Source organism: Chlorocebus sabaeus, chromosome 9, assembly GCF_047675955.1.
Source record: "Chlorocebus sabaeus isolate Y175 chromosome 9, mChlSab1.0.hap1, whole genome shotgun sequence".
NCBI lineage: Eukaryota > Metazoa > Chordata > Mammalia > Primates > Cercopithecidae > Chlorocebus > Chlorocebus sabaeus.
The window spans coordinates 12,857,034-12,870,144 of record NC_132912.1 but is presented as its reverse complement, the minus strand read 5'-3'; the positions used below and the strand labels follow the sequence as shown (position 1 = coordinate 12,870,144).

The 13,111-nt window shown below is 42.8% G+C and overlaps 1 protein-coding gene across 5 annotated transcripts in view; it reads right to left on the bottom strand.

Moving 5' to 3' along the window:
• CAMK1D (calcium/calmodulin dependent protein kinase ID) overlaps positions 1-13,111 on the bottom strand; it is a 490,514-nt gene that overhangs the window by 133,485 nt on the left and 343,918 nt on the right. The gene's annotated exons all lie outside the window — the stretch shown is intronic.

Sequence of the window (13,111 nt, the reverse complement as noted above, 5' to 3'; positions counted from 1 at the left end):
GTGTTGGTTGTTTGCAAATCATTTCCTTTATAAATTCCGCAAATAAGCCATTGGAAGTAAAAACCCTTTGGCCACTAAAGAATAATCTACGAGATCCCAGCTACTCAGGAGACTGAGGCAGGAGAATCGCTTGAACTCGGGAGGTGGAGGCTGCAGTGAGCTGAGATCACACCATTGTACTCCAGCCTGGGTGACAAGAGTGAAACTCCATCTCAAAAAAATAAATAAATAAATAAAAATCTATGGGCAACTTAAAAGTGGAAATATGCACTTTCCAATAGCAGTAAATTTTCAATCACATCCAGTAACAGCTTGGATCCAGCCCCTTCTCACCATTTCACTCCTTTAGACACTGACCTTCAGATTGGAAAGGAGAAAACATTATGCTTTATACATATGTGGAGAAAGATATTCAGTAAAGAAAATTAGAATGTTAGTATAGTCAGTCCTCATCATTCACTGATCTGTATTTACAAATTCACCTGCTGGCTAAAATTTCTTTGAAACTTAGAAATCAACACTTGTGGCAATTCTGTGGTCATTCCTGGACATGGGAGCAGAGGGGAGAAAATTCGAGTTACTGGACATGCACATTCCCTAAGCTCAGAAAGGCTGGGTAATATTGGTTGGCTGTGTCCCCACCCAAATCCCATCTTGAACTGTAGTTCCCTTTAATTCCCACATGTGGTGGGAGGGCCCAGTGGGTGGTAATTGAGTCATGGGGGCGGTTACCCCCATGCTGCTGTTCTCATGATACTGAGTTGTCACAAGATCTGATGGTTTTTATAAGGAGTTCTCCCTCTTTTGCGCAGCACTTCTCCTTCCTGCCACCATGTGAAGAAGAACATGTTTGCTTCCCCCTTTCCCATAATTCTAAGTTTTCTGAGGCCTCCCTAGCCCTGCAGAACTGGGAGTCAATTAAACCTCTTTCCTTTATAAATTAGCTAGTCTCTGGTATGTCTTTATTAGCAGCAGGAGAATGGACTAATATACGATGCCTTACAGAGAAAATATGTGTGTTATGTAAACTTTGTTCAGATGTGTGTTATATAGTGCTGTTGGCTGTGAACTCGATGCTAAATGAATCAATAATATACGAAGGGACTTCAAAAGCTTGTGGAAAATGAGTATTAGGAAAAAACTATGCATGAATTTCAATTTTTTTTGCCCCAAAATAAATGTGTACTAGCTTGTTACAACACGTTTAGACAGGATCTAGTTTGAGACAGTAAGAAGGAAAAGACATCATTTTGAAAAGAACGCCATCAGAGCAACATGAATTCTGCTAAAATTGAAGCAAGAACAACCTGCAAATTTATGGTGACCCTTGGGTAGAAGGATGGTGAAATCATGGACGCCTTATGAAAAGTTTATGTGGACAATGCCCCAAAGAAATCAGCAGTTTCCAAATGAATAACTTGTTGTAAGAAGTTGATGTGGAAGATGAAGTTCACAGCGGCAGACCATCCACACCAATTTGCAAGGAAGAAAAATCATCTTGTTTGTGCCCTAACTGTAAAGGACTGACGATTAACAGCAAAAGCAACAGCCAACACCACAGACATCTCAACTGGTTCAGCTTACACAATGCTGACCGAAAAATTAAAGCGGAGTGAACTTTCCACTCTATGGGTGCCAAAACCACTGAGCTCAGCTCAGCTTCAGACAAGAGCAGAGATCTCAATGGAAATTTTCAACAAGGAGGATCAGGATCCTGAAGCATTTCCTTGAAGTGTTGTAACAGGAAACAAAACACGGCTTTCCTAGTACAATGCTTTTTCCCAGAAAACACACAATCAGAGCAATGGCTACCAAGAAGTGGAAGAGGTCCAGTTACAGCAAACACAGATCGGTCAACAGCAAAAGTCACAATCACAGTTTTTTGGGACACTCAAGGCATTTTGCTTGTTGACTTTCTGGAAGGCCAAATAAGAACATCTGCTTATTATGAAAGTGTTTTGAGAAAGTTAACTAAAGCCTTAGGAGAAAAATGCCTGAGATAGGGTCACCGGACAGTCCTTCACCACCACAACAAGGCTCCTGCGCATTCCTCTCATCCCACAAGGGCACTTTGGGGAGAATTTCAGTAGGAAATCATTAGGAATCCCCCTTACAGCTCTGATTTGGCTCCTTTGGATTTCTTTTTACTTCCTTATCTTAAGAAAAAAAATCTCTAGGTTGGGTGCGGTGGCTCATGTCTGTAATCCCAGCATTTTGGGAGGCTGAGGAGGGCGGATCACGAGGTCAAGAGATCGAGACTATCCTGCCAACATGGTGAAACCCTGTCTCTACTAAAAATACAAAAATTAGCAGGGCGCGGTGGCATGCGCCTGTAGTCCCAGCGACTAGGAAGCCTGAGGCAGGAGAATTGCTTGAACCCGGGAGGCGGAGGATGCAGTGAGCCGAGATGGTGCCACTGCACTCCAGCCTGGTGACAGAGCGAGATTCTGTCTCAAAAAAAAAAAAAAAAAAATCTTTAAAGGGCATCATTTTTCTTCAGCTAATAATGTAAAAAACACCGCACTGACACGATTAAGTTCCCAGGACCCTCAGTTCTTTAGGGATGAACTAAATGGTTGCTATCAGCATTTACAAGTCTCTTGACCTTGATGGAGCTTATGTTGAGAAATAAAGCTCGTATTTAAATTTTTTAACTGTTAATTCCATTTTCCCATGAACTTTGTGAAGTCTCCTCATATATTAAAGGAGGTGTCTTTAAACAGAAACACACACAAAACAGGTTATGTACTGACATATATAAAACACTAAGGTTATAAAAGTGTGTTCCCAGAGGCTGGAAGGGAACTAACCCTGTATTTCCCCTAGAAGCGATGGTTCAGTATTCACTAATCCGGTATACATGGTAACTTTAAATATCTTAAACATTCCAGAGGATGAGACTATTTTTAAATTTCATGAACAACTATTATGCATCAAATGACATCACGAGTTTATGCATCAAATAACACCATGTAAAACTCTCGGGCAAGTATGATGTTTCTGCAGTTTAGGCACACTGAAACACTGCATTAAGCCTGACAACAGAGTAGTATTTATAATGCCACTACTTTTAGAAAACTTGGCCCAGCCAGTATCACTATTTCAGTAAACGGCAGCCATTCCAAGGCCACACAGCTTTCCTGTCAAACCAACAATTCTTGCCAAGTAAACTGAATGGACTTCGTAGGATTTAGTAACCAACTGCCGAAAATTACAAGAGCCATTTCCTGCAGAAGGCCGCTTCCACTGCCCGCAAAGCCTACTGACCTTTCACACCCCATGGCTATGACATGGACACAGCCCACAGCCTCTACTCCAGACTCTCAGCAACACCTGGCCAAAATCCAGACTCACGGCACAGGTACGGGAACTTCGGTGAAATGCAGGAAAAGTGCCCATGTCAAGGGTCTTCCACTTGTCCTTGATTTTAAAAAAACATCTTTGCATTTGGCTGGATGCAGCGGCTCACACCTGTAATTCCAGCACTTTGGGAGGCCAAGGCGGGCGGATCACCAGGGGTCAGGAGTTTGAGACCAACCTGGCCAACATGGTGAAACCCTGGGTCTACTAAAAATACAAAAATCAGCCAGGCATGACGGTGGGCGCCTGTAATCCCAGCTACTCCGGAGGCTGAGGCAGGAGAATCGCTTGAACTGGGAAGGCAGAGGTTGCAGTGAGCTGAGATCAAGTCATTGCATTCCAGCCTGGGTGACAGACAGAGACTCCATTGCCAAAGAAAAAAAAAATGTGCATTATCAAAATACTTAGCAACTCTGCTGCTAAAGTTGAACCTAGCCTCCTATTCTCAATCTTTGTTGCTTTACGTTTAGCAATGAAGTAACAAGCCAGGAGGTTAAAAATGGAGAAACATTTTCTGATCCCTAGAGAATCTGTAGACAAATTCTAGTCTGTTTCTAGCTCTGGTTCTTGGACATATGAAAGGCTGAATAATTTTGGGAGATTTTAGGACTATTTAACTCAAATTTGACTCCACATTTCCCTCTAAGTTCTGGGTGAATCAATTTGACTCCACATTTCCCTCTAAGTTCTGGGTGAATCTGTTTATTATAAATATACCCTACTTTGATCCATACCTTCCAGGGATTGCCCCTAAGGCAGGCTATTCTTTTAATGCAATTCGTATCGAATTTAGTGTCATTTTTTTCTCCTTTCTAAGTTCAGTGAGAAGTCATACAAGTGTGACAGCAAACACTGCTTAGCTGGGAACTCTCTGATCCACTTTGAAAGGATCCAGGCAGATAAATATCCTAGAATATTAAAGCAGACTGCCAAGATGGAGAAGTTTCTAAGCATGAACTGTGGGTATTTATAGAAAACTGACACATCTTCACGAGCTACTTTCTTCGACGGTCCCATTTTCCTATGAAAGCAAGAATTTGAAATTTATTACTAGAACTACTTATTTTATTGAGTAGAAAATTCTGAGCCTTCCAAATACAAAGAAGAAGAACCTCAAGAATGACAGGTAGAATTCTGCCAGTAATGGCAGCTATTAGAGAATGACATTTTCATCTATTAATACCATTACTGTTGAACATGAATATGAATATACAACTGAAGGAGATGGCTATTTGTGAAAGCATTCCGAGTCTTGGGATAATTTTTTTTTTTTTTTTTTTTTTTTTTTAGATTGAGTCTTGCTCTGTCGCCCAGGCTGGATATAGGCTCACTGCAACCTCCGCCCCCTGGGTTCAAGCAATTACGCCACCTCAGCCTTGATGGGTGCACACCACCACGCCCGGATAATTTTTGTGTTTTTAGTAGAGATGGGGTTTTGCTTTATTGGCCAGGCTGATCTCAAACTCCTGAACTCAAGTGATCCTCCCACCTCAGCCTCTCAAATTGCTGGGATTACAGGCATGAGCCACCAGGCTCGGCCAATTGAAATAATTTTAAAGCAGTGATTTTTGAGTTTTTTCACCTCAGGACAATTATTGAAAAATCTGGTGAATACTCAGGCTCATATGTCTACTTACAAGACAAAAGTATGGCAAGATTTCCAAAGAGGTCAAATAATATTCGTTTATTTTATTTTATTTTGTTTTTGAGGTGGAGTTTGACTCTTGGTGCCCAGGCTGGAGTGCAGTGGCGAGATCTCAACCCACTGCAACCTCCGCCTCCCGGGTTCAAGTGATTCTCCTGCCTCAGCCTCCCAAGTAGCTGGGACTACAGGTGCCCACCACCACGCCCGTCTAATTTTTTGTATTTTTAGTAGAGATGGGGTTTCACTATGTTGGCCTGGCTGGTCTTGAACTCCTGAGCTCAAGCAATCCACCCGCCTCAGCCTCCCAAAGTGCTGGGATTACAGGTGTGAGCCACCACGCCCAGCCAATATTCTTTCATTTTTTAACTGACTACATTATGCATGGAGTATCATAGAACCATTAAATTTAAAAGCTGGGTGGGACTTCCAACACCTCAATCCAGGGTAACCAAAACACAGTCATTAGTAACAAAAAGGAGACAGCCCAAAGGACCCCTCAGGAGGTCTGTGGGCACTTTTTCATCGCACTGCATCCCACAGTGACTAGAGCACCACACACTTTTATGTGATGTGAAATAGTATCTTTTACTTAAAATACTTAACCATGTCAGACTTTATTCCACCATCATGTGCTTGTTATAATGCGGTGGCTACAGGGCCAGGGAGGAGAAGGGAAGAAGTCAAGCTGGGAGTGGGCAGTGCTGAAGCTCAAGGAGCTGGCTTGTGAAGGGCAGGCCTTGGGGACAGAGGCTGTGGAGGCAGGACATGGCTCTTTGGGAAGTCACAACGTGCAGCCCATATTGGAGGAGTGGGGACTTATGTTCCCCCTCTACGTGAAGGTCACTTCTTCCATAGAAGCCTTTCTGATCAACAGTCCTAAAAGAAACTCCAAGTCATTCTCTATCTGTCCTACCATCCCCTGTATTTTAATGGGATCTTTTCTTGTTAATGTATCATGTCCTGCTTTATCATCTGTACTACAATATAAGCTCCTATATTAAGGTTCTCCAGACTCCAGAAAACAGAACCAATAGGATCGATCTATCATCTATCTATCTATCTATCTATCTATCTATCTATCTATCTATCGAGAAATTTATTTTAAGGAACTGGTCCACTCAATCGAGCATTTATTTTAAGGAATTGGCTCGCACAATTGTAAGGGCTGTCAAGTCCAAGACCTCTAGGATAAGCCAGCAGGCTGGAAATATTACAGTTTTGTGTATGAAATCAACAGAGCAGGCCAGGTAGGCTGGAAACTCAGGCAGAGTTTCTTTTTTAGCGGGGGACAAGGTCTCACCCCTTGTCACTGCCTGGAGTGCAGTGGTACAATTATAGCTCACTGCAGCCTCGACGTCCATGCTCAGGTGATCCTCCCACCACAGCCTCCTGAGGGGGCATCAGCATGTCCACCTAGGGTTTTCTTGTTATTTGTGTTTTTTGTTTGTTTGTTTGTTTGGTATTTTTTGTAGAGATGGGGTTTCGCTACATTGCCCAGGCTGGAGGCCAAATTCTGTCTTCTTTGGGAAAACCTCAGTCTTTGTTCTTTTCTCAGAGATGGAGTCTCGCTCTGTTGCCCAGGCTGGAGTACAGTGGTGCAATCTCAGCGCAGTGCAACCTCTGCCTACTGTGTTCAAGCAATTCTCCTGCTTCAGCCTCCCAAGTAGCTTAGACTACAGGTACGCGCCACCATGCCTGGCTAATCTTTTGTATTTTTAATAAAGATGGGGTTTCACCATGCGGGCCAGGCCTGTCTTGAACTCCTGACCTCAAGTGACCTGATGCCTCGGCCTCCCAAAGTGCTGGGATTACAGGTGTGAGCCACCAAGCCTGGCCAGTCTTTGCTCTCAAGGCCTCAACTGATAGGATTAGGTCCATGCATATAATAGAAGATGACCTGCTTTACTCAGAGTCTACTGATTGAAATGTTAACCACAGCAGTATCTAGCTTAATGTCTGACCCAACAAGTGGGTACCATACCTCAGCCACGTTTTCACATAAAATTTGCCATCACAGCTCCTTCAAGCAGGACCCCTCCTGCTTATTCATTGCTAATTCCTATTACCTACAACATTAGAAGATGCTCCATCTTTGTGTGGTCAGAGAATCAATGCATTTCCTTCCTGGGAACTGTTTATGTCCTTTGTCTGACTTTCCTACTTAAATAGCTTATACTTTCCTTACTGATTTCTAAAGAACACTTTAATTAAAATAAAAAGTAACACTTGGTCAGTTAAATGTTTTTGCAACATATTTCTTGTTTCCCCTTATTTTTAAAGTGTTTTGGCTATGAAAAAGTTTTTTCTTTTATTTTTATGAAGTCAAAGTTATCAATATTATTGTTTATGGCTTCTGAGTTTATGTCATGCTTAGAAAGGGTTTTGCAACTCCATATAATAAACAATGTTATGACATTTCATATTTTATTATTTTACAGTTAAATCTTAGGTACATCTTTTTGTATGAAAAAGGAAGGTAAACATCTGTTTTTCCTAAATTACTTGCACTATTTATTAAACAATCTACCTTTCCTACTGGCCTGAAATATTTTCATTAACATATACCAAATTGTGTATATGTGTGTCTTCTTGTGTAATTGAGAAGGAGCATCTATTTCTGAACTCTTTCCTTTGTCTTATTTGTCTTACATCAATAGCACAACAGAAGAAGCAGGTGACATTCTATGACCAGATTATTCAATAGGCTGATTTTGCAGCTGAAATCAACTATGAAGGGGCCAGCCAATGTCTGCTGTGTGAAATCAAACAGGTGCTCTTAATAGCGCCCTTTGTGACAGAGAAAAACAATTCAACCATTTGGCTTAAATCATTTTACCTTTAAAAAAAATCATGAGCAAAACAGAAGCTGCCAGGTTTGTACCCGTCTCTCTTTGGAATCAAACCTGACATCATTAAACTCTGTCAGTCATAAAAGCCAAAGTGGGCTAGACAGGAAGGTCAGAGGTGGTCCCACAGCTGCAGAAGAATCAGTATCACTTGCCTTCATTGTTGCTGGCCACCTCAACATTTATACCATGGGATGTAATTTACATGTAATAACATGCACATAAATGTAATGCAAATACACATAAATTTACATGTAAATGTTGGTTATTCAAGGCTTTCTCCCCCTCCTCCTCTTCACTTTATTCACAGAGGGGATGCACCACAAATATTGCATATTAAAATATAGAGGGGGCGGGCACAGTGGCTCATGCCTGTAATCCCAGCACTTTGGGAGGCCAAGGCGGGCGGGTCACAAGATCAGGAGTTTGAGACCAGCCTAGCCAAGAGACGAGCCTGGCCAATATGGTGAAACCCCGTCTCTACTAACAATACAAAAAATATTAGCCGGACGTGCTGGCAGGCACCTGTAACGTCAGCTACTTGGGAGGCTGATGCAGGAGAATTGCTTGAATCCCGGAGGCGGAGGTTGCAGTGAACCGAGATCCCGCCACTGCACTCCAGCCTGGGCAACAGAGTGAGACTCTGACTCAAAAAAAAAAAAAGAAAAGAAAAGAAATATATATGTGTGTGTGTGTGTATATATGTGTGTGTATATATATATGTGTGTGTGTGTGTGTGTGTATATATATGTGTGTGTGTGTATATATATATGTGTGTGTATATATATATATGTGTGTGTGTATCTATATATAGAGAGAGAAAAAAAAAAACTTCAGCTCTGTGGCAGATATCCAGCCTCTCTTGTCCACAGAGTTTCCCTCTCCATGAACAAGTGCCAGTTCATACCGTCATTGGAGGCTGCCTTCCTATTTCCTACTATTTCATGTAGCAGTCCAATTTCTAGAAAGCCCACCTACCCCAGCCTTTCTTCTGTTTCAATCATCCCTTTACAGTTAGTCTTCAGCAAGCTGAGGGAAAGAAAGGGCAAGTTTCCAAATGCGTTCTTTGTTGTTTCAGGGATTCATGGTTCAGTCACGCAGGTGTGATGGCTTGCATTACGAAACTACGGTGTTGACCTGTCATCTCTGACTTGACTTTGTGAAACAATGCCCCCAGCCAACAGACAGAAAGGGCTCCCTGTGGCTAAAATGACACAGGAAAACAACACCTAGTGGCCATAACAGGGTGAGGGGTGGACACGAATCCTGTGTTACTAAGGGCCACACGGCTTTCCTTCCTGTCATTAAACAGAAACCAGCTACTAAAAAACATCGTCAAAACAAGCACGGAGGAAATTTTTCCAACTGACCCCAACAGACTACCTGACACCAGCTCCCCCAATCCCCACAACCCTCACCCCCGCACCGCGCAGTCCTGCAACAACTCAGAGGACTGGCCTCATGGTTTTACAAACAATCTTTCCTCATAAACAGCTGCAGACCTTAAGCCAGTGTCAGCCAGCTTAGAGAGACTGCACGCAAACTGTGTGTCTGCAGTTCATCTTTTGACATAGGAGCCAAATTCTACCTCATTGTGATGCTAAAGCCCAGCCTCAAAGTGAACATGAGATGCGTGTTACATACACATTTATCGACTACATGGACACTTGACCTCCCTCATAAATATTCATAGATTTCTCCCAAATCTATGAAATACGTATATAAGACAGGTCTCGTAAGGCATAAATACCAGCTTTGCCCTCCCTTCTATAGGCTGTGCTTCTGTTTTACATTGAAGGCTGCATCTTTCCAATCTACAGATTTCTTTTTTTTTTGAGACGGAGTCTGGCTCTGTCACCCAGGCTGGAGTGCAGTGGCGCAATCTCGGCTCACTGCAACCTCTGCCTCCGGGGTTCAAGCCATTCTCCTGCCTCAGCCTCCCGAGTAGCTGGGACTACAGGCTCCCACCACCACTCCCAGCTAATTTTTTTGTAGTTTTAGTAGAGATGGGGTCTCACCGTGTTAGCCAGGATGGTCTCGAACTCCTGACCTCATGATTCGTCCACCTTGGCCTCCCAAAGTGCTGGGATTACAGGCGTGAGCCACCGTGACCGGCCTATAGATTGTTTCTTATAGAAAATAACTCTTTTCCTCCATAAATCTCAAAGTCTTTTATTAACCTCCATAATAGATACTGAAATATGAAACGAGTCAAGACAGTGTATGGAACAATGGCTGGCACAGGAAGTACTCCATAAATGGCGGTTATGCATATTTTTGGCAGTTCTCCGGGTCATCAAGTCTACAGTCATGTGAGATAGGTATTCAATACAAGGCCCGAGTGAAGCTATCAGGTCCACATGGAGATGGAAGAGAAATGACCAGCCACAGAGCACGAGGCCGTACTCAGGTCATAGGACACTGCTACTGTCAACACCAAGTCACAAAACAATATAAATACTTGCCAGCACCGACGATCTCTGTACATGACAGCCCTCCGTATGTTAATGTCTTGTTTACTTTGTATAAACCTTTCAATCAAAAGTTGAACTCCAAACCAGAATGAACCATAAAAATGAATTCACCCAACTCAGACCTCATTTTTCCCCCGACTTAATAATAAGCTGAATATAAAGACATTTTAAATTATAAACAGCAGGCTCAGTTCAAACCAATTCTTTTTCTTTATTTCCTTTTTTTTTTTTGAGATGGAGTCCTGCCTTGTCGCCCAGGCTGGAGTGCAATGGCGCGATCTCGGCCCACCGCAACCTCCACCTCCTGGGTTCAAGCAATTCTCTTGCCTCAGCCTCCCAAGTATCTGGGATTACAGGCACGCGCCACCAGGCCTGGCTAATTTTGTATTTTTAATAGAGACGGTGTTTCACCATGTTGGTCAGGCTGGTCTCGAACTCCCAACCTCAGGTGATCCGCCCGCCTCGGCCTCCCAAAGTGCTGGGATTACAGGTGTCACCACCGCGCCCGGCCAGTTCAAACCAATTCTTAATATCTACTCTTGGGAGAAAATCACTTTATGGGTACTTTTACCTGAGTTTTCTGTTCAAATACACTTCAAATGTGGGATGAGGGTGAGAGAGAAATACAACTTCTTTATGAAGCAGGTGGTCGAACTACTAAAAGGAGAAACAGGTTACTAAAGAGTACACCTAGTTTAGATATTACGTATACTTAACCAATTGCGATTCAGCTGTGTTTGAAACAGCAGAGGGGCGCAGGAGGAGAGAACTGAGTAAGTGACTAAAGCTGGTTCCCTAAGCTGGTTGCTTAGGGAAACCTCCTAAGACAAGAGAGACTCACCCCAACAAAGTGAGCATCATCTCCCTCCTTTCAGTTTAGTCCAAGTTGTATGAAGCAGGAAGGCAATGGGTAGAACGCCATCCTCCCGCTGCTAAGCATTCTATGGAACTGAAGGAAGGGAACCTAATATTTTCTCCCTCAGAAGCCTGAATCGCCTTCTCACAAATCTGAAAGAATGGGCCGGGTGTGGTGCCTCACACCTGTAATCCCGGCACTTTGGGAGGCCGAGGCAGATGGATCCCCTGAGGTCAGGAATTTGAGATCAGCCTGACCAACATGGTGAAAACCTGTCTCTACTAAAATACAAAAATGAGTCAGGCACGGTGGTGGGCACCGGTAATCTCAACCACTCAGGAGGCTAAGGTAGCAGAATCTCTTGAACTTAGGAGGCAGGGGTTGCGATGAGCCGAGATCATGCCATTGCACTCCAGCCTGGGCGACAAGAGCAAAACTCTGTCTCAAAAAAAAAAAAACTAAAATAATGTAACTCATTTCAGAGACATCGGAGGCTAAACGAATGCTGCCAGTGTTTTGGAAATTAAAGGAATTCATGGCCCCTGAAGGATCTGCACAATGTCACCGCCTCCTTTGTGGACCTTAGGGTTCAGAAGGAGTTTGCTCCGCACACATGGCAAGAAAAAGCTGGTAAAATTAAGGCCCCAAATTCTATTGAGCTGTTTGTAATTCTTTAAATCTTTCTCTCCTATATGTACCTTTTTTCCAGAGGCTAAATAGAAGTTGGTAATTAGATTGGTTTGTATTGATTCATATTTCAATAAATGATTTAGTTTTGGGGGATGAAAGCAGGACTATGTTCCAGATGCCATTACACTGAGACTCAGTCCTTCACACTAAGCAGAGCTTTGCCAACCGAGCCACCCAGGTGTAACTATAAGCCACGTATTCACCCAGTACCCAGGAGAGATTTTAGGACAAGAAAGAACTAAGCAGGTCCTTAGAGGGTAGACTGGAAAATGGAATGACAGGTGTCACAAGGATATTGCCTAACCTTACAAACAAATTAGAACATGAAATACTTTGTCAGCAGAGCCTGCATTAAATGGATATTTCATTCACCTTAATTCCCTCCTGTTTTGTGTCATGTCCATTTTCAGTAGGCAGGGATTGTTTTCAACCAACTTGAACACCTACATCAGAGATATAGGTCATTAATCAGCTGTATTTATGGCGATACTCAAGTCTATTGATCACTGAAACACGTTGTTCTTAGACTTATGAGTCAAGATGTTCCTGAGACCTTGAGAACCTCGGGAAGAAGGAACAGGAGGCATATTGGCAAGAAAGCACAATCTATTACAGCCTTAGAGCTCATCAATGGGAAGGAAAATTCCTGACACTGTAGCCTGTAGCAGCTGTGAACTTCAGCATCCCTTCTTTTTGATTTGTCTCCGGAATTAAGAGATGTGGCTTTGCTTTCAGTCATGGTTCTCTTGTTCGCACTGGGGCAAATGGAGCCTCCTGTCCTAGTGTGATGCCTTCCACCTTTGTCTCGGATACTTCTGAGCTGTACATATTCCTCTGGTTTAATGATTTGATCATGTGCCTTTGGTTTCAAGATTTGATCATGTGGTAATATAATTTAGTGAGAATTTAGACGCCAATCACAACCATCCATCAGCCACCTCACGTTACAACAAAATTAGGAGCTCATCAACTCACAGAGATTCCACAGTCATATATTAAAGTCATAACGGGAATCAAACTGCATCTTTTCATCTACTACAAATGTAAAACCCAGTAGGGGGAAAGCAGATGTAAAACATTTCTGGCACGTGGTTTTGGGGCACAACGCAGGAGGCATTGTGTTGAAAGGCACTTTGTCAAAACAAGCTGTGTAATTTTTTTTTTCCTGAGTATAGTATCAATAAATCAAAGAGAACGGCTGGTCCTGAATCAACATAAATTGTTCAGTGAGATAATTAAA